General features: G+C 38.2%; 1 pseudogene; it reads right to left on the bottom strand.

The window, feature by feature from the left end:
• The window catches only part of LOC127670628 (vomeronasal type-2 receptor 116-like), a 30,171-nt pseudogene extending 11,020 nt beyond the window's left edge, over positions 1-19,151 (bottom strand).
• Between the last annotated feature and the right edge of the window lie 2,458 nt (positions 19,152-21,609).

Here is a 21,609-nt window from a genome sequence, read left to right as displayed (position 1 = left end):
CTAAACATAGTAAAAGCAATATATAGCAAACCGGTAGCCAAAATCAAACTAAATGGAGAGAAACTTGAAGCAATCCCACTAAAATCAGGGACTAGACAAGGCTGCCCCCTCTCTCCATATCTTTTCAATATAGTTCTTGAAGTCCTAGCTAGAGCAATTAGACAATAGAAGGAAATCAAAGGGATACAAATTGGAAAGGAAGAAGTCAAATTATCACTATTTGCAGATGATATGATCGTATAGTTAAGTGACCCTAAAAACTCTACTAGAGAACTACTACAGCTGATAAACAACTTCAGCAAAGTGGCTGGCTACAAAATCAACGCAAGCAAATTAGTAGCCTTTATATATTCAAAGGATAAGCAGACTGAGAAAGAAATTAGGGAAATGACCCCCTTCACCATAGCTACAAACATCATAAAGTGTCTTGTGGTGATTCTAACCAAACAAGTGAAAGACCTATATGACAAGAACTTCAGATCTCTGAAGAAGGAAATCGAAGATCTCAGAAAATGGAAAAACCTTCTATGCTCGTGGATTGGCAGGATTAATATAGTTAAAATGGCCATCTTGCCAAAGGCAATTTACAGATTCAATGCTATTCCCATAAAAATCCCAACACAGTTCTTCATAGAGCTAGAAAGAGCAATTCTCAAATTCATCTGGAATAACAAAAAAACCAGGATAGCTAAAACTATTCTCAAAAGTAAAAGAACTTCAGGGGGATTCAATATCCCAGACTTTAAACTCTACTACAGAGCAATAGTGATAAAAACTGTATGGTATTGGTACAATATCAGGCAAGCGGATCAATGGAATAGGATTGAAGACCCAGAAATGAACCAATACACCTATGGTCACTTGGTCTTCGACAAAGGGGCTGAAAGCATCCAGTGGAAAAAAAGATAGTCTTTTCAACAAATGGTGCTGGTTCAATTGGAGGTCAGCATGCAGAAGAATGCGCATTGATCCATTCTTATCTCCTTGTACCAAGCTCAACTCCAAATGGATCAAGGACCTCTACATAAAACCTGACACACTGAAACTAATTGAAAAAAAAACTGGGGAAGACCCTGGAGGACATGGGAACAGGGGAAAAGTTCCTGAATAGAACACCAATAGCTTATGCTCTAAGATCAAGAATTGACAAATGGGACCTCATAAAACTGCAAAGTTTCTGTAAGGCAAAGGACACCGTCAAAAGGACAAAAGGTCAACCAACAGACTGGGAAAGAATCTTCACCAACCCTAAATCCAACAGAAGGCTAATATCTAATATATACAAAGAACTCAAGAAAGTAGAACCCAGAGATCCAAATAACCCCATTAAAAAGTGGGGTACGGAGCTAAACAAAGAATTTTCACATGAAGAACTTCGGAGAGCTGAGAAACACCTTAAGAAACGTTCAACATCATTAATCATTAGGGAAATGCAAATCAAAACAACCCTGAGATTTCACCTCACACCAGTCAGAATGGCTAAGGTCAAAAACTCAGAAGACAGCAGGTGTTGGCGAGGATGTGGAGAAAGAGGAACACTCCTCCACTGCTGGTGGGATTGCATGATGCTGCAACCACTTTGGAAATCAGTCTGGCGGTTCCACAGAAAACTGGGCATGTCACTTCCTGAGGACCCTGTTATACCACTACTGGGCATATATCCAGAGGATTCTTCAGCGTGCAGTAAGGACACATGCTCCACTATGTTCATAGCAGCACTATTTGTAGTAGCCAGAAGCTGGAAAGAACCTAGATGTCCTTCAAAGGAGGAATGGATACAAAAAAATGTGGTATATTTATACAATGGAGTACTATTCAGCCATTAGAAACAATGAATTCATGAAATTCTTAGACAAATGGATGGAGCTGGAGAACATCATACTAAGTGAGGTAACCAAGTCTCAAAAGATCAATCATGGTATGCACTCACTGATAAGTGGATATTAGCCTAGAAACTTTGAATACCCAGGACATAATCCACAAATTAAATGATGTCCAAAAAGAATGGAGGAGTGGGCCCTGGTTCTGGAAAGACTCAGTGCAAGAGTATAGGGGAATTCCAGAACAGGGAAGTGGGAAGGGGTAGATGGAAGAATAGGGGACGGAAGAGGGCTTATGGGACTTGCGGGGAGTGGGGACCCAGAAAAGGGGAAATCATTTGCAATGTAAATAAAAATAAATTAAAAAAATCTATGAAAAATCACACATGCCAACCTAGAGTCCTATACCCAGAAAAACTGTCAATCAAAACAGATGGAGTAAATAGCCATTATTCAAGACAAGACTGGATTTAAACAATATCTATCCAAAAATCCATTCCTATGACAAAATGCTAGAAGGAAAACTCCAACAGAAAGATGATAGCTAATTTGAAGGATACACAAGAAATAGGTAATTCCATACAAGGAAAATCAATTTAATCACACACAAACCCATACACACACAACACCAACATCAAATAATAGGGATAAACAAACACTGATCATTAATATTTCTCACCATCTATGGATTCAATTTCTCAATAAATGACACAGACTAACAGAACAAGTAAAAAACAGCAACTATCTGTACTGGCTGGTTTTGTGTGTCAACCTGACACAGGTTGGACTTACCACAGAGACAGGTGCTTCATTTGAGAAAATGGCTCCATGAGATCCAGCTGAGGGGCATTTTCTCAATTAGTGATTACAGGGAAGGGCCCCTTGTCAGTGTTGCCATCCCTGGGCTGGTAGTCTTGCTTTCCATAAGAAAGCAGGCCAAGAAAGCCAGGGATGCTAGCCCAAATGTAACATCCCTCCATGGCCTCTGCATCAGCTCCTGCTTCCTGACCCGCTTGAGTTCCAGCCCTGACATCCTTTAGTGATGAACAGCAGTGTGGAAGTGTAAGCTGAATAAACCCTTTCCTCCCCAAATTCCTTCGTGGTCATGATGTTTGTGCAGGAATAGAAACCCTGACTAAGATGCTTTCACTTTGCTGTATAAAACAAACATCTCAGCAATACCAATAGACATTACCTTAGAGTAAGTTCTGAAAAAAATTTCCAGGACAAAAAACCCTAGAAGTAAGCCGAAATAATCATTCTTATACTTATTAAAATAAACTTCCAACTAAAATTAATAAAAGGATATGGGAATGGATAATTCATACTCAGCAAAGGAAAAATTAACTAAGATGATATTTCAATTCTCAACATGCATACCTCCAGTTCAAAGGCCTGAACATTTGTAAATGAAACATTGATAAAGCTTGAACCACATGTCAAACTCTGAACATTACTAGTGGTTAATTTCAAAACCCTGTTTTCACCAACTGACATGTTATTTAGTCAGAAACTAAACAGAGAAATAACAAAACTTACAAACATGAATCAAATGAACTTAAAAGGCATCTAGAGAATATTTCACACAAACACAAAAGAATATACTGTCTTCTCAGCACCTGATGGATTCTTCCCCCCAAAATTTACCAGATAATCAGTCACAAAGCATCCTTCATGGATACAAGAAAATTGAAACATCATCTTTTCTGTTATGAGAGAACCTTGAAGGAAATTTGAACTTCAACAACAGAAATACCATGAAACCTAAACACTCATGAAAACTGAAGAACTCATTACTCAATGATCTCTGGATTAGGGGAGATATAAAGAAATTTTTAGATTTCAATAAAAACAAAGCACAGCAAAACCAAATTTTTGGGAAACAGTAAAAATAGTGCTAAGAGGAAGGATCATTGCACTGAGTGTCTTTATAAAGAATTTATTTTGAAAATTCTCAAAAGAGTAATTTAAACATATATGTGAGAGCTCTAGAAAAAGGAAATACCAGGAAGAGGAGGTAAGAAGAGGAAATAATCAAATCAGGGCTGAAATCAATCAGTTAGAGCAAAAGGAATAAAATTAATCAATGAAGACAAGAACTAGTTCATCGGGAAAATCAATAAGATAGACAAAACCTCACCATATTAACTACATAGCAATCGTATCAAAATAAATAAAACCCACACTTGAGAATTCTTTGTTTAGCTCTGTACCCCATTGTTAATAGGTTTCTTTTGTTCTCTGGAATCTAACTTCTTAAATTCTTTTGTATATTGGATATTAGCCCTCTACCGGATATCCGGTTGGTAAAGATCTTTTCTCACTTTGTTGGTTGCCATTGTGTTTGTGCTATTGACAGTGTCCTTTGTCTTACAGAAACTTTGTAGTTTTGTGAGGTGCCATTTGTCAATTCTTTATCTTAGAGCATAAGTCACTGGTGCTCTGTTCAGTAAATTTTCCCCTGTGCCCATGTGCTCGAGGCTCTGCCCCACTTACTCTTCTATTAGTTTCAGTGGATCTGGTTTTATGTGGAGGTTCTTGATCCAATTGAACTTGAGCTTTGTACAAGGAGATAATAATGGAACAATTTGCCTTCTTCTGCATGCTGACCACCCGTTAAACCATAACCATTTGATGAAATGGCTATCTTTTTCTCACTGGATGGTTTTAGCTACGTTGTCAAACATCAAGTGACCAAAGGTGTGTTGTTTCATTTCTGGGTCTTCAATTCCATTGCACTGATCTACCAGCCTGTCACTGTACCAGTTTACCATTCACTTTTTAAGCACTATTGCTCTGTAGTACAGTTTGAGGTCCAGGATGCTGCATTCCCACAGAAGTTCTTTTATTTTTGATAATAGTTTTTACTATCCTGGGTTTTTTGTTATGCCAGATGAATTTGAGAATTGCTCTTTCTAACTCTGAAAAATTGAGTTGGAATTTGGATGGGGATGGCATTTAATCTGTATATTGCTTTTGGCAAGATGGTCATTTTTACTATGTTATTCCTGCCAATCCACAAGCATGGGAGATCTTTCCATCTTCTGAGGTCTTCTTCAATTTCTTTCCTCAGTGACTTGAAGTTCTTGTCATACAGATCTTTGACTTGCTTGGTTAGAGTCACACCAAGATACTTTATATTGTTGGTGACTACTGTGAATGATGTTATTTTTGTAATTTCTTTCTCTTGCTGAGAAACACCTAAAGAAATATTCAACATCCTTAGTCATCAGGGAAATGAACATCAAAACAACCCTGAATTTCCACCTCACCCCAGTCAGAATGGCTAAGATCAAAAACTCAAGTGACAGCAGGTGCTGGAAAGGATGTGGGGAAAGAGAAACACAACTCCCCTCCACTGCTGGTGGGACTGCACGCTGGTACAACCACTCTGAAGGCAGTTTGGTGTTTCCTCAGAAAACCATATGGACACAGTATTATTGTCCATATTGGACATAGTATTACCTGATTATCCAGCGCTACCACTGCTGGGCATATACCCAGATGATTCTCCAACATGTAATAAGGACACATGCTACACTATGTTCATAGCAGCCAGAAGCTGGGAAGAACCTACATGTTCCTCAACACTGGAATGGATACAGAAAATATGGTACATTTACACAATGGAATACACTATTAAGGTATTAAAAGCAATGAATTTATTAATTTTGAAATTCTTAGGGAAATGAATGGAAGTAGAAGATATCATCCCAAGTGAGGTAACCCAATCACAAAAGAGCACACATTGTATATGCTCACTGGTAAGTGGATAGTAGCCTAGAAGCTCAGAATACCTAAGATACAATTCCCAGACCAAACAAAGCTCAAGAAGAAGGAAGACCAAAGTATGGATACTTTGGTCCTTCTTAGAAGGGGGCACAAAATGCCCATGGGAGGAGATAAAGAGACCAAGTGTGAGCAGAGCCTGAATAAAAGACCCACCAGAGACTGCCCCACAGAGAGATCAATCCCATATACAGTCACCAAACCCAATCACTATTGTGGATGCCAACAAGCGCTTGCTGACAGTAGTCCGAAATAGCTGTCTCTTGAGAGGCTCTGCCAGTAGCAGACAAGTGCAGAGGTGGATGATCTCAGAAAACCACTGAACTGATCATAAGGTCCCCAATGGAGGACCTAGAGAAAGGACCCAATGAGCTGAAGGAACTTGTAGTCCCATAGGAGAAACAACAATATGAACCAACCAGAACCCCCAGAGCTCCCAGGGACTAAACCACCAACCAAAGAGTACACATGGAGGAACCCATGGTTCCAGCTTCGTATGTAGCAGAGGATGGCCTTGTTGGGCATCAAAGGGAGGAGAGTCCCTTGGTCCTGAGAAGATTCGATGCCTCAGTATAGGGGAATGCCAGGACAAGGAAGTATGAGTAGGTAGGTTGGTGAGCTGGGGGAGGGGCGATGGAATAGGGCGTTTTCAGAGGGGAAACGAGGAAAGTGGATAACATTTGAAATGTAAGTAAAGAAAATAACTAAGCAAACATAAACAAATATATATAAATAAATAAAATCATAAATGAAAAAGGAGGCAAAAAATCAGACAAGAAAAAAAAGTGTTAACTTACTGCAAAGCTTATACTCCACAAAACTGGAAAAGCTTAATGAACTGGCTGAATTTCTAAACAAATTCCACATTTACTAAAGTTAAATCAAGATCAGGTATCCTATATAAATATCTCTAAAACCCTAAAAAAAAAAAAAAAAAAGAGAGAAGCAGTCATGAAATGTCTCTTGTCTATTAAAAATACCCAAGAAATTTGGAATACCCAAAACATAATCCACACATCAAATGATGTGCAAGAAGAATGTAGGAGTGGCCCCTAGTTCTGGAAACAGTCAGTGTAGCAGTATAGGGCAAAACCAGAACAGGGAAGTGGGAAGGGGTGGATGGGAGAATGGGGGGTCAGGGGGGGGGGAAGGGAAATCATTTGAAATGTAAATAAAAAATATATCAAATTAAAAAAATACCCAGGGCCAGGTGGTTTTATTTCAGAATTCTCCCAGACTTTTAAAGGAGAGCTAAAACCAATGCTTCATGGATCATTCCCCCAAATAGAAGCAGGAGCACCGCCAAACACATTTTATGAATCAACCGTCAAACTGATACACAAATTTCACAGACCCAACAAAGAAAGATAATTTCGGACCTATTTCACTTTTGCATATTGATGCAGAAATACTAAAAAAAAATCTATAAAAATCAAAACTCACAAACCAATTGCAAGAACACATCAAAAACATCATACACCATAACTCCGTAGCATTCATCCCTGAGATCCAAAAATTGTTCAATGCATGAAAATCCTTCTGCCTGATTCACCATATAAAAAAACTGAAGAAAAAAAAACATAATGATCATCTCATTAAATGCTGAAAGAAACATTATGAGAATGTGATACCAATTCATTCACGAAAAGGAACCTTCTAGCTTGACAGAGCACTGGAAATTCCAACAAGCAGCAGAAAGAGTCAGATGCAGATATTTGCACCCAACCAATAGACAGAAGCAGCTGACCCCTGTTGTTGAACTAGTGAAGGTTGAAAGAAGCTGAGGAGAAGAGTGATCCTGTAGGAGGACCAGCAGTCTCAAGTAATCTGGACCTATGTGATCCTTCGATCACTGGACCACCAAACAGGCAGCATATACCAGCTCCCAACACACATACAGTAGAGGACTGATGGGTCAGTGTTCTGAGATGATGCACCTAACCATCAAGAGACTGGAGACCTCAGGGAGTTTAGAGGTCAGGCAGGGTGGGGGTCTGGACCTCCATGTGGGGACAGAGGGTGTTAAGGAAGTATGAGATGTTGAACAGTTGGTGAGTAGATGGGGGTGAATAAAATATGGAGTGTAAAAAATTAATTAAAATAAAGAAAATGTGACATCAATTTATTTTTAAAGTATTTGAAAAATCAGGGATATATGTCAAACATCTAAAGTTTACACAACCAACATACAGAAAGCCTGTAGCTAATATCAAATTAAATGGACAGAAACTTAGGTAATTCCACTAAGATCAGGGACAAGACAATGTTGGCCACTCTCACTAATCTATTCAATACAGATGTTGAAGTTGTAGCTGGAACAGTCAGAGAACTAAAACAGATCAAGTGGATACAAATTGGAAAGAAAGAAGTCAAAGTATTGCTTTTGACAAAAGATATGATAATAAACATAAATAATTCCAAAAATTCTACCAGAGAACACCTACAACTGATGAACACTCAGGGAGTAGGGGACCAGAAAAGGAGAAATCATTCGAAATGTAAATAAAAAATATATCGAATAAAATAAAAAAATTAATAAATAAAGAAAAAAGAAAAAATAATAAAAGAAATATTAAAAATCACAAAAAAGTGACTGAATACAAAATTAAGATTAAAAATGCCACATTCCTTCTTTACACAAATGATAAATGAGTTGAGAAAGAAATTAGGGAAACAGATTACTTTATAATATTTACAAATAATATAAATATCTTCATGAAATTCTAGTCATGCAACTGAAAACCTATAAGAAATTATCTTGAAATCACTGAAGAAAACATTGAGAAAGATAACAGAATATCGAAAGATCTCTCATGCCCTTGAAATCAAAATTAACATAATGTAAATGATTACCAAACCAAAAGTAATCTACGTATTCAATCCGATTCCCATCAAAATTACAATACAATTCTTTACAGACTTTGAAATAGTAATCTTAAATTTATATGGAAAAACAAAATCCCAGCATCACTAAGGGAATCTGAACTATAATAGAACTTTTGGAGGTAACCCCATCCTTGACCTTAAGTAATAGTAATAAAATCTGCATGATACTAGTCTAGGAACAAACAGATTGATCAATGGAATCAATCCTCAAAGCCACATGCGTACAGACACTTAAATTTCTGACAAAAACCCAAAATCATACAATGAGGAAAAAGGAAAGCATCTAAATAATAGTGGTGAGCTAATGGGATGTCTGATGTAGAGGAATGAAAATAGATGTATATCTATCACCCTGAACAAAACTTCAAGTGAAGTTGATCAAAGACGATAGCATAGACTCCGGAGAACCAGGTAATGCTATTAAAAATGGAATATAGAGCTAATAAAAGACTTTCCAAATAAGGAATCTCAAGTGGCTTAGAAGTTCCTAATGAGGAAATGCAAATCAAAACAACCCTGAGATTTCATCTTATACCAGTCAGAATGGCTAAGATTAAAAGTTCAGGAGACAGCAGGTGTTGGAGAGGGTGTGGAGAAAGAGGAACACTCCTCCACTGCTGGTGGAGTTGCAAATTGGTACGACCTCTCTGGAAATCAGTCCGGCGGTTCCTCTGAAAACTGGGCACCTCACTTCCAGAAGATCCTGCTATACCACTCCTGGGCATATACCCAGAGGATTCCCCACCATGTAATAAGGATACATGCTCTACTATGTTCATAGCAGCCCTTTGTATAATTGCCAGATGCTGGAAAGAACCCAGGTATCCCTCAACAGAAGAGTAGATGCAAAAAATGTGGTATATCTACAGAATAGAGTACTATTCAGCCATTAGAAACAATGAATTCATGAAATTCTTAGGCAAATGGATGGAGCTAGAGAACAACATACTAAGTGAGGTAACCAAGACTCAAAAGGTGAATCATGGTATGCACTCACTAATAAGTGGATATTAACCTAGAAAACTGGAATACCTAAAACATAATCCACACATCAAATGAGGTACAAGAAGAAAGGAGGAGTGGCCCCTTGTTCTGGAAAGACTCAGTGAAGCAGTATTCGGCAAAACCAGAACGAGGAAGTGGGAAAGGGTGGGTGGGAGGACAGGGGAAGAGAAGGGGGCTTACGGGACTTTCGGGGAGTGGGGGGCTAGAAAAGGGGAAATCATTTGAAATGTAAATAAAAAAGTATATCGAATAGAAAAGAAAAAGAAAAAAAAAAGAAAAAGAAAAAGCTCCTAATGAATTGTTCAACATTCTTAGTCATCAGGGAAATGTAAATCAAAATGACCCTCAGATTCCACCACACACCCTTTAGAATAACTAAAATCAAACTCTCAGGTGACAGCAAATGCTGGTAAGGATGTGGAGAAAGAGGCAAACTCTTCTATTGCTGGTGGGAATGGAATCTGGTAAAACCACTCTTGAAATCAGTCTGATAATTTCTCAGAAAATTGTAAATAGTACTACCTGAGGATCCAGTTACACCACTCCTGGGCATATATCCAAAAGATGCTCCAATATGATCATATCAGCCTTTTTTATAATAGCCAGAACTTGAAACAACCCAGATGCCCATCAGTGAAAGAATGGATACAATACTTATCATACAAATGCACAATGGAGTGCTATTTAGCTATTAGAAATGGCAACTTTGAGTTTTGCATTCAAATGGATGGAAATAGAAAATACCATCCTTACTGAATGTCGAGCAGCAAAAGAACACGAAACATATGTACTACTCTCTCATAGTGATCTGGCTATTAGGCAAAAGGCTTGTAATACCCATGATACAATGGACAAACTATGAAGATCAAGCTGAAAGAAGACCAAATTGTGGATCCTTCAGTCCTACTTAGAGGATGGAAGAAAATAACAATGGGAGCTAGAGGGAGAAAATTGGTTGACAGAGCGGAGGATGAGGAGAAAAGAGGGGCAGGATACAATTCACAGACTAAATGAAGCTCAAGAAGAAGAAAGAACAAAGTATGGATACTCTGGTCCTTCTTAGAAGGGGGAACTAAATACCCACAGGAGGAGATACAGAGACAAAGTGTAGATTAGAGACTGCGGGAGAGATAATCCAGAGACTGCTCCACCTAGGGATCCATCTCATATACAGTTACAAAACCTGGAGACTATTGTGGATGCCAACAAGTGCTTGCTGATAGGAGCCTGATATAGCTGTCACCTGGGAGGCTCTGCCAGTGATTGACAAATATAGAGGTGGATGCTCTCAGCCAACCATTGAACTGAGCACAATGGACAAACTAGAGAAAAGACCCAAGGAGCTGAAGGGGTTGCAGCGCCATAGGAAGAACAACAATATGAACCACCCAGCTCCCCCAGAGCTCCCAGGGACTAAACCATCAACCATAGAGTACACAGGGACGGACCCCTGGCTCCAGATACATATGAAGCAGAGGATGGCCTTGTTGGACATCAAAGGGAGGAGAGGCCCTTGGTCCTGAGAAAGCTAGATGCCCCAGTATAGGGGAACCCCAAAACAGGGAAGTGAGAGTCCGTGGAATGGTGAGCAGGGGGAGGGGGGATGAGTTAGGGGATTTTCGGGGGGAAATCAGGAATGGGGACGACATTTGAAATGTAAATAAAGAATATAATTAATAACAATAAAAGTGCTTGCTCAGAGGATCCAGATACAGGTGTCTACTGACAGAGTCTGAGAAATACAGATGGGGATGCTCACAGCCAAACGCTGGACAAGAATCCCAATGGAGGAGTTAGACAAAGGCCTGCAGGAGCTGAAGGGGTTGCAACTCCATAGGAAGAATAGTATCAACCAAACAGAACACATGGAGAGAACCATGGGTACGGCTGCATATGCACCAGAAGATTACCTTATCTGGCATCAGTGGGAGGGGAGCCCTTTATTCCTGTGGAGGGTGGATGACCCAGTGGTGGAGAATGCTAGGGCTCTGAAGAAGGAAGGTGTTGTGTGGGTGGGGGTGGCATCATCATAGAAGCAGGAGGGATAGGATTGGGGGTTTACTGAGGGCAAAACAGGAAGGGAGATAATATTTGAAATGTAAACAAATAAAACAAACAATAAAAAATTTTAAAGAAAGAGCATAGACTTAAAGATTTAGTTGCGAATCTGAAGTAATGTAATTGCCACGTAGTTCTCTTGTTTAGTTTTTTTTTCATTACTTAGTTTTGTCAGTGCGCCATAGGGAGGATGTAAAATCCTCTGATCAACTTGTCCTTCACCTGTCTCATTGGAAATCTCATTGTCTGGGCAAGGACTGCAGTCAAAGCAACAGACAGGCCTTCCCTCCAGGACAACTTTCCTGAATCCAGGGCTGCAGCTCTCACTGCAGACAGACCGAGGAATCTTAAAAATATTTAATACAAGATACAAAATGCTTAGCTCTTAATCAATGCCCAAGTACATATTTTATAATAAAAGGTGTATTAATTAAAATTTATATTTAAAAACATACAAACGTGCTATTGAATGAAAAGTGGAAATGAAGTTTGGCCAGCAACAGCCATCGCTTTCCTCCTCCTGAATGTGGACAGAATCTGCCCAGTTTCCTCAAATCACTGCTGTCCTGATTCCCTGCCATAATGAACTTCACCCTCCAACTGTGATGTTCTGAAGAGAATCCTACTTTCCTCGCATTGGTTTTGTTGCCATTTTTCTAAGATGAGACTTAAAAATTAAAGGACATCCTCTCAGTTTGTTGTGTGTCTGCCAAAGGCTTAAAAGCAAAGGCCCCCTGAAAACTGACTGTGACTGCCTTTCTAGTTGTCTTAGTTCCGGTTTCTATTGTGATCAAACAGCATACCAAAAGCAAACTGAGGACAGACTTGTTTCTCATCAATGGATATAAGGACAGGAGTTAAAGCAGGAAACTGGAAAATTAATAGAAATGGAGAACGTGCAGTATTTCTGTTTACTATCCTGCTAATCATGGGTTTCTCACCCATGATTCTTAAACAACTAAGGACCACCTGTCACCATTCCATTTTATGTGTCATTGTGAGGTTATTTTTTCACTAATTGTTTTATTAAGTTCACATACAGGATGTTACCTCTCCTGGTCCACACCCTAACACTCCTCCCCCTGCCCTGCTCTGCTGAGAGGGTGTGGGCCCCCTGGATTTACTGCCACTCTGCCACATCATGTCTCTACAGGATTAGCTTCATACTCTCCCACTCTGGCCAAGGAAGGTAGCTAAGTTGTGGAGTGAGTCCCACAGATAGCTTAAGGACATCCCCCACTTCAGCTATTTGGAACCAACATGGAGTTTGAGCTGCACATCTACTACATATTTTGAGGGTGTTGAGACTATGTCTATCTCATGTATGGCCTTTGATTGGTGGATTATTTTGTCAGAGCCCCCAAGGGTTGCGGTTACTAGACTCTTGGTCTTCCTGTGCAGTTCCTAAACTATCCTCAATCCTTCCATAAGAGACCCTTAGCTCTGTCCAGTGTTAGGCTGTGGATCTCTTCATCTGTGTCTGTCAGCTGTTGGGTGAAGCATCTTGGAGGACACTTGTGCTAGGTCTTTTTCTGCAAGCATAACAAAATATCATTAACTGTTTCAGGGATTGAGTATTGCCCCAGGATGGATCTCAAATTGGGCCAATTATTGGTTGGCCATTCTATCAATCTTTCTTCCATCCTTGCATTTCTTTTAAATAGGACAGATTTGGGGTCAAAATTTTTGTGTCTGTGTTGTTGTCCTTATCCCCCGAAGGCAGGACCAGCATGGCTATAGGAGTTGTTTGTCCTCTTCATGTTACACATCTCCACGGCTATTTTTCTCAGCTATGGTCACCTGAATTTTCTACTGGTACCCTTCCTAAAGCCATGTCTCTGACACTTATTGTGATTCCTCCAAACCCTCCACTGATGGCAGCTACAGATTGCCTTTCATTTTTCTAACTCTCCCAACACCTGATACTGAGACCACCATTCCCTACCACCTTCCCTCTCACACCCAGTTCCTCCCTCACTCTCCCCATTATGACTGATTCAAACCACTTCTAAGAGAGATTCAAGTATGCTCGCTTCAGTATCTTGCTTTGTTTAGCTTCACTGGATCTGTGGACTGAATAAGGGCTATCATGTACTTTATGACTAATGTCCTCTCAAGAGGGAGCAAATTCAGTGCATGCCTTTTGGGTCTGGGTTACTTCATTGAGGAGGATATTTTCTAGTTCCATCCGTTTTCCTTGAAAATTTATAATGGCCGAGTGTTTTAATAGCTGAATAGTAGACCACTATGTGAATGAACCACATTTTCTGAATCTATTTTTCCATTGAGGCCTAACTGGGTTGTTTCCAGTTTCTGGCTATTATGTAAGGATGCTATAAAGATAGGAGAGCAAGGCCTTTCTGATATGGTAGAGCAGTTTTGGGTATATGCCCAGAAGCAGTATATATATCTTCATGTAGTACTATTTTCAGTTTTCTGAGAAAATGACAGATTGTTTTCCTGTGTGATTGTACAAGTTTGCAATCCCACCAGAAACAGAGGAGTGCTTCCCTTTCTCTATATCCTTACTACCACATGCTATCTCTTGAGCATTTCTTTTTATCTTAGCCATTTTGATTGGTGTAAGATGATTTCTCAGGATCATTTTCACTTGCATTTCCCTGATGACTATGGTTGTTGAACATTTCTTTAACTGCTTCTAAGACATTAAAGGCTCCTCTTTTGAGAATTCTCTATTTAGTTCTTTACCACATTTTAAAAATTTTGTTATTAGCTTTTCAAATTAAGGAATCTAATTTCTTGAGTTACTTATTATTTAGAATATTAGGCTTCTACTGAAAGTAAAGATAATGAAGATCTTTACACAGTCTATCACCTGCCATTTTTGTCCTATTGATAATGTCCTTTGCCTTATGGAAGCGTTTCAGGTTCAGTTATCAATGGTTTCATGATCCATTCAGGAAATTGTCTTATCTGCCAATGGGTTCAAAGCTATTTCCCACTTTCTCTTCTATTAGACTCTGTGTATCTTGATATTATGTTAAGGCTTTTAATGCACTTGGTCTTGGGTGTCTTCAGAGTGATAATATTGGTCTATTTGCATTCCTCTACAAGCATATATTCAGTAGGAGAGACATCATTTGTTGAAGATGCTTTCTTTTTTTCCATTGTAAGGTTCAGCTTCTGTCAAAATCAAGTGTCCATAATGTACTACAAGGAACTGATTTCATTCCACCGATCAACTACTTTCATTTTATAAGACACCATAAAGGTTTTATACCATTGCTCAGTATTACATTTTGAGGGCAAGGATGGTGATTTCTCCAGAAGTTCTTTTTTTGTTCAGGTTCATTTAGCTATGCTTGGTTTTTGTTTTTCCATATGAAATTGAGAATTGCTCTTTGAAGGTCTGTAAATAATTGTGTGAGAATTTTCATAGGAATTACACTGTATCTGTAGATTCTTTATAAAATTTGTAAAATTTAGGTAACACTCTAAATTTCCAATTTTCACTAGGTTAATCAAATTCATCCATGAGGATGAAAGAGGTTTCCATCTTCTCACATCTTCTTCAATTTATTTCTTCAAGGACTTGAATTTGTTTTCATACACGTCTTTGATTTCCTTGGTTAGAGTTACACCAAAATAGTTTACATTATTTGTGGTTATTATTGGTAAGGGTGTTTTTTCACTAATTTATTTCTAATCCCATTTTTTAATAAATTAGGGAAATATCTCCCATATTAATGATCCCTCATACATACACCATGTTTTATGATAATACTTGACAGGTTTTCCTTGATGAAAGAAGTTCAGAAATACTATCTATACTAAGATTCCTCTTCTCAGAGAAGTTCAATTTATGTTATTTTGAAAAAAATTCACCTCGGACTCTAGAAGTTAATGTAAACAGCCTGATATCTCTTTTGTTACAATGATGTCAGAAAGTAGTAATTGATAACCCTTCTTTAAAGGCCAAAATGATTAGATAATTTAAAAATACTTAAAACACTTCCACAAGAATGAGCGATCAGTAAAACTCTTAATAATAATAGTTATGAGTGTATTGATGGGGTAATTATTAACAACCAAGATTTACTACATCAAGAAGCATATAAGATTTACTTAGAAACACACCTCTGTAAATCCTATGGGCCAGTTAATCATGTATTCAGATATCATCAGCTGTTCCCCCTTGGAAGCACTAGGAACAAATGTTCCCACTTTCACCAATAGTGAAAGACCTGATGGAAAGTTCCAAACGTTGTTAATATCATACTCTGGATCAGCCTTCCTTTTCCAGTCCAGAACCACAGGGTCACCAACAGAGTTTTTGACTTGAATATTCTTCAGAAAAGGGTGAAGCTAAAAGATATGAGAAATCATATGATGAAGTTGAAGTTATGGATTTATAATTTAATTATGAATAAGGAGTTATTTCCTGACAATAGTGTATGATGTTAACACTATTTTAATTAATTTTCTATGGGATTGAACACAACAAAAGAAAGCTTAGGAGAAAATAAATCTAATTTTTGTCTTAAATGTCAATTTGCATAGAATATGCCAGGCCAAGAAGAGCCAGATGATCAAAGATAATACAGCAAACAAGTCACAACTTTTTATCCCTTTTCAAAAGATTGAAACTACTTCATTTCTATCACTATTATCTAATAGAATACAATATAATTCCAAGAATCTATAAAATGCTACAAAAGAGCCTATTACTTTGCCATGGTTTAAAGAAACTATCTTATTACTACTATTCCAAGTACTACCAAATGTTCAAGGACTATGGAGTGAACAGATCTCAACTTCTTTGAAAAACTAGGTATATCCTTATATTTCCTGACATTTTCACAGCCTCAATGTTTAAGATGAGGTTACTTGAGTTTGGTGGATAATCAGGAGTGGGCTGATTTAGAGCACATACTTATTCTAATGGCATACAGGAATTTTGTATATATTTTGTGTAAAATGAACTTGAAAACCTGGATTTTTTTTCTTTTTTCTTTTTTCTTTTTGTTCTGGTTTATTTGCAAGACTCAGAACATGCATTTCAAACAATCAAATGTTTTATAAACTTAGCAACATAGAATGCAATGTCATTTTTCAAACTAGAAAGCATAGCCTAAGATGAATTGGTAGCCATGATTTACATGTATGTTGACTTCTATGAAACCCAGAGGTACACTGTTGTCCTGTACGCTTCACTGACTTAGAGAGTGCTTATTGTTCCTATAAATAAAAAGTCACACAAAATTTCCCTAGATTCAAAGACCGAACTCCCCAAAGTCGCCTGACACAAGCCTCTCGAGAAAGCTTAACAGGGTAACTCCAGCATAACCACCAGCTTGGCCCTTGGATTTGGATTGCAGACGCAGTCACATTGACGACTATGACTACCCATCACAACTAACTGTATGTCATGCTATGAAACAATAAATTATTCTTATATATCTAAAGTGGGGTGTCCTCTAAAAAACATTTTCATTGCCTTTACCCTCTAATCACCTTTTCTTGGCAATTCCCTTTCTACTTTCTAAATCTACTCTAGAATTTGGATCTATATTTCCTTTTTTATAGTTTTTGTATGCTTTTCAATGTAATTATTTAGTTCCATCCTGATTGCAGTTCCTCTTTTTAGACTAATCCATCTCACCACCCAACCCCCATCAACTTCTCTGAGATGGTGTAGCATCCCCTGGGTATTCACAACTCTAAGACATGAAGATTCTTTAGGGATCGGCACATTAATGAAAATCTTGGTTTTTCTACTGAGAAATTAGCAAGACAAAAATCTCTGCTATTTCTTTTTTTGTTTGCTTGGGGTGTTTTTGGTAGTTTTTTAAGACAGGGTTTCTCTGTGTAGTCCTGGCTGTCCTGGAACTCACTCTGTAGACCAGCCTGACCTCGAACTCAGAAATCTGCCTACTTCTGCCTCCCAAGTGCTGGGATTACAGGCATGTGCCACCATGCCCAGCTATCTCTGCTATTTCTACAAAAAGAAGAATTAGTCTGTTGAACAGAATCTTCTACAGGCCACTCATCATGTACATAGATATTGAACTATATTGATATCTAAGCACTGAAATATGCACTATGTCTTATAGGTTATTTAATGGAAAAATAATATAGCATTACTAGTTTGAGAGCTTTTCAGCCATCTGTGTCATGTTGGTGAATTTACAATACAAAGAAAGGCACATTACCTGCCAGGGGAATGACAGAGTCCTATCAATATTTGCCTGTAGTTGAACTTGTGTTTGATTGAGATTCTTCTCATGGAGACTGTGGGCCACTGCATACACAGCATTGTACACATTGTAACTCTCTTCAGTCATGACCATTTCAAAAAGACTCCTTGGCAACAATCCCAAAGAGGCATTGGGCAGACAGTTTTCAATGATTTTACGTTCAGAATGCAATCTTGAGCAATTGAAAAAAATCATCCACAAGCTATGAAGAAGAGTATCTTCTGGGTACTTAACAGTATTGGCTTCCTGCAGAAATTTTGTGAAACCAACAATCTCCCCATGATGGGGTGAAAAAGTGAGAGCCCCATGGGATAAATGTAACATTGTATATGGTTGAATCGTTGGGACAATCCATTTTTTATTCATAACCCAGATTTTATTCATCGTGTACTTTCTATAGATATTTATTATTACAGTTAATAGGAAATCAGTGGGTCCATAAATTACAATCACATCTGCTGATGACTCTAGAGTATGCATCTGATCATATGTTAGCGAATGAAATATTGATTCTCCCACATATGATACTGTTTCCACAAAAGCTATGCAGGCTTTGTTCTTTTCCATCTCCATTCTAAAATCTGATAGAAACTGAGAACCTTTGTGGTCTTCCAGCTGAAATGAAGCATCAAAGAGGCAATCCCATAGAACAGAGCTGTGTCTTTGGGGGCTACCTGGTACAGAGAGGTAAACTGATTTGTGTCAGTCTCTGCATGATCAAAAGGCTCAACAGTAAGCTGAAAGGAAATCAGTATTTTAAACAGGAGAACAATAAATGCCATTTAAATAGTCTTAGTCTTAAAAACCCGATTTAAGTTATAAAGTTGATACTCTTCTCAATAGTTCTTAATGTCACATCTCACCTCCTGAGGGTTTCCAGAAAAATTATTAAAAGTATTAAAGTTTAAAATTGCCTTGTGTACTGTTCATTCTTCTTACTCTACGTCAAAGGAAACGAAGAACAGACTGTGTCCGTATTTGTCTTTGTATTTCATCTTTAATGCCAATTAATCAAAATCTCTCCTTTTCATTTTGCAAACAGCTAATTCTGAGGGAAAAAAGCTGGCTTCCCACCACTCACATCATGTGCACTCACCTGAGGAAATTTGTAAAGACCCAACAATGTCCCAATGATTTCAAATGATTTCCATGATAATCCAGTAAGTGTAGCAGCCGATTTCCACTTTTTTCTACAATTGTAATTAGGGATAAATATGCTCAAACCTGTGAGCCAATAGAATACACTCTTCAGAATGTTCCTTTCAATATCTGGGAGATTATATATCTCAAGTCCCAGAGACATGTTTGGTAAAACATGAGGGTTCAAGTTGATTTCATTGATTGCAAATAACATGGCCAAAACAAGTTGGTAGTTTTGTATAACCGTCCTGCATAGAAGTATCACAGCATTCATATTGGGAACTCATAACTATTATACCTATAACTTTAGAGCAATGGCTTTTATATTCTGAAAGCTTGTGTTTGCTTAGAACACACAGTCCTTCAACAAATTCTTCATCTCAAATGATATACTGAAGAGCAAAACTTGTTAATTATATATCCAAGAGAGTTTGCTTTCTCTGACTTCCAGATGTGGAAATATTACATAATTCCATCGTAGAATTCACAAATTATCCACTCTTCTTATCTTCCAGTATGCCAAACTATGCAAAATAGTTTATTTTTCATGAAGCCACCAAATTCATGTGATATACTATTATGAAAGTGCTCACTTTCTGATTTCAGTCTATCTGTGGCAAGATTTGGCTTTTGAACAAATTGTTCATATTTGGTTTACCCTGGAAAATAGTTGGATGCAACGTTCTCTGTGTGGACCAGAGATTAAATACCTTTTGCAAGTTGGAATGGCTAGAAAGGGAATCATATTGTGTAAACCCTCAGAGCCACTAGGTACCTCATTTGCATGGGAAACTATGTTTTGTGGTATGTGATCACATGTCTTATGTCCTTATGTGGAAAATATGGCAAATATCCAATTCAGGAATATAGTAGGGAGTTAGGAAATGCCTACAATCTCTGGTGGGTGCCTGGGTACCAGAGTGCCGGGATCTTAGACATATTCATGTTTACTACGTTTCTGGCTTTGTCTACTATCCCAGACTCATCTCCTTAAGAAAACAAGGAGCTGGGTGGTGGTGGCGCACTCCTGTAATCCCAGTACTCTGGGAAGTAGAGGCAGGCGGATTTCAGAGTTCGAGGCCAGCCTGGTCTACAGGGTAAGTTCCAAGACAGCCAGGGAACTCTGTCTCAGAGAAAAGAGAAACCCTGTCTCAAAAAAAAAACCAAATCCAAAAATCAAAAAAAAAAAAGACAAAAAAAAAAGAAAGAAAGAAAGAAAGAAAGAAAGAAAGAAACAAAGAAACAAAGAAACAAAGAAAGAAAGATGGAAAGAAAGACAGACGGAAAGAAAGAAAGACAGAAAGAAAGAAAGAAAGAAAGAAAGAAAGAAAGAAAGAAAGACAGAAAGAAAGAAAGACGGAAAGAAAGAAGGAAAGAAAGAAAGTAAAAAAGAAAGAAAGAGAGAAAGAAAGAAAGAAAGAAAGAGAGAGAGAGAGAGAGAGAGAGAGAGAGAGAGAGAGAGAGAGAGAGAGAAAGAAAGAAAGAAAGAAAGAAAGAAAGAAAGAAAGAAAGAAAGAAAGAAAGAAAGAAAGAAAGAAAGAAAGAAAACTAGGAAGAGGATCAAGATTGGTGGCAAGTTTCTATGCTGGGGCACATTGTGTGATGTTTTGTCACTATTATTGGATTGCTGAATTCTAATCTTTTAGGGAGTAAAGCGCTAGCTTAGTTGTCAGTTCTTGGTTTTGCTATTTATACAGACCATCACTGGCCTGACATTTTGTGAACATACAACCTTCCTCACTTGCCTTTTGGATGTAAGATATATCTGACTACCAATAGCTGGGAAGAAAGTGAATAGCAAAACTTCCAGGAGATATAGGGATACTTCAAAGCAGAAATCAAAGGTGGGAGTCTTGCTAGCAGGACACTGTGGTTTCTGGATGGACCTGAAGATGAGCAGAGAAGTAAATGGACCACATCCAGGACCACATCCAGGACAAAGTGGCAGGTATTACAGTGGAGAGTTTCAAAGTTTTCTGGAAATCTGCACACCTAAAACTCCTATGCCTTAAAATATTGAAAAGCATCTGTCATTATCTATACCACTGGTGGGTGCATGAGTCTACTACATACAACCTTATTAAACATGCAGAAGCAGGCCTATCTGTAAATTCCAAATGAGTCTGTCTATATCTTGCTTCCAGACAACCCTGGATATACATTAATCCTATATCAAAGAAAATGAAAACGTAGAAAAATTTCACTGTGAAGTCACAAATATTGTTAAAAGTACCTAAGTTATCACTTCTTGACCTTTTAGCTAAGTTAGATGCTCTCCACTAAATGATTCTAAAATACAGGAGAAAGAAAGGAGTCGACATAGTAGGACTTCACTGCTAAAGAGGACAGTCAGGTCTGAAGATCAGAATAACATATGAACGCCTAGCCTCAAGTGATTCGGTGATTTCTGCTTTTCCTCACTGATGAACACTCATGGAAGCCCACATAAGCTCTGAAGCTGCAACATGGACAGGATATTTTCCCTGCCCAAAAACAACATCTAGTTTCACTTCTGGTTTCTATCCCAGAGCTGAACCTGTGCACCAGCTCTCTATACCAAAATACTGCCAATAGAGAGTTAGTCTCCAAGTAGTGATGACAAACCTATGAGCACAGATAAGACTACCAATCTGCTCTGAGGGACCTGACCAGAGCCCTCAGATCACAGGAACCAAGGAGAGGTCTGAGATAGG

The sequence above is a fragment of the Apodemus sylvaticus genome, chromosome 20, assembly GCF_947179515.1.
Source record: "Apodemus sylvaticus chromosome 20, mApoSyl1.1, whole genome shotgun sequence".
Taxonomy (NCBI): domain Eukaryota; kingdom Metazoa; phylum Chordata; class Mammalia; order Rodentia; family Muridae; genus Apodemus; species Apodemus sylvaticus.
Note: the sequence above shows the minus strand (reverse complement) of the source record. Positions and strands in the feature narration are given on the sequence as shown.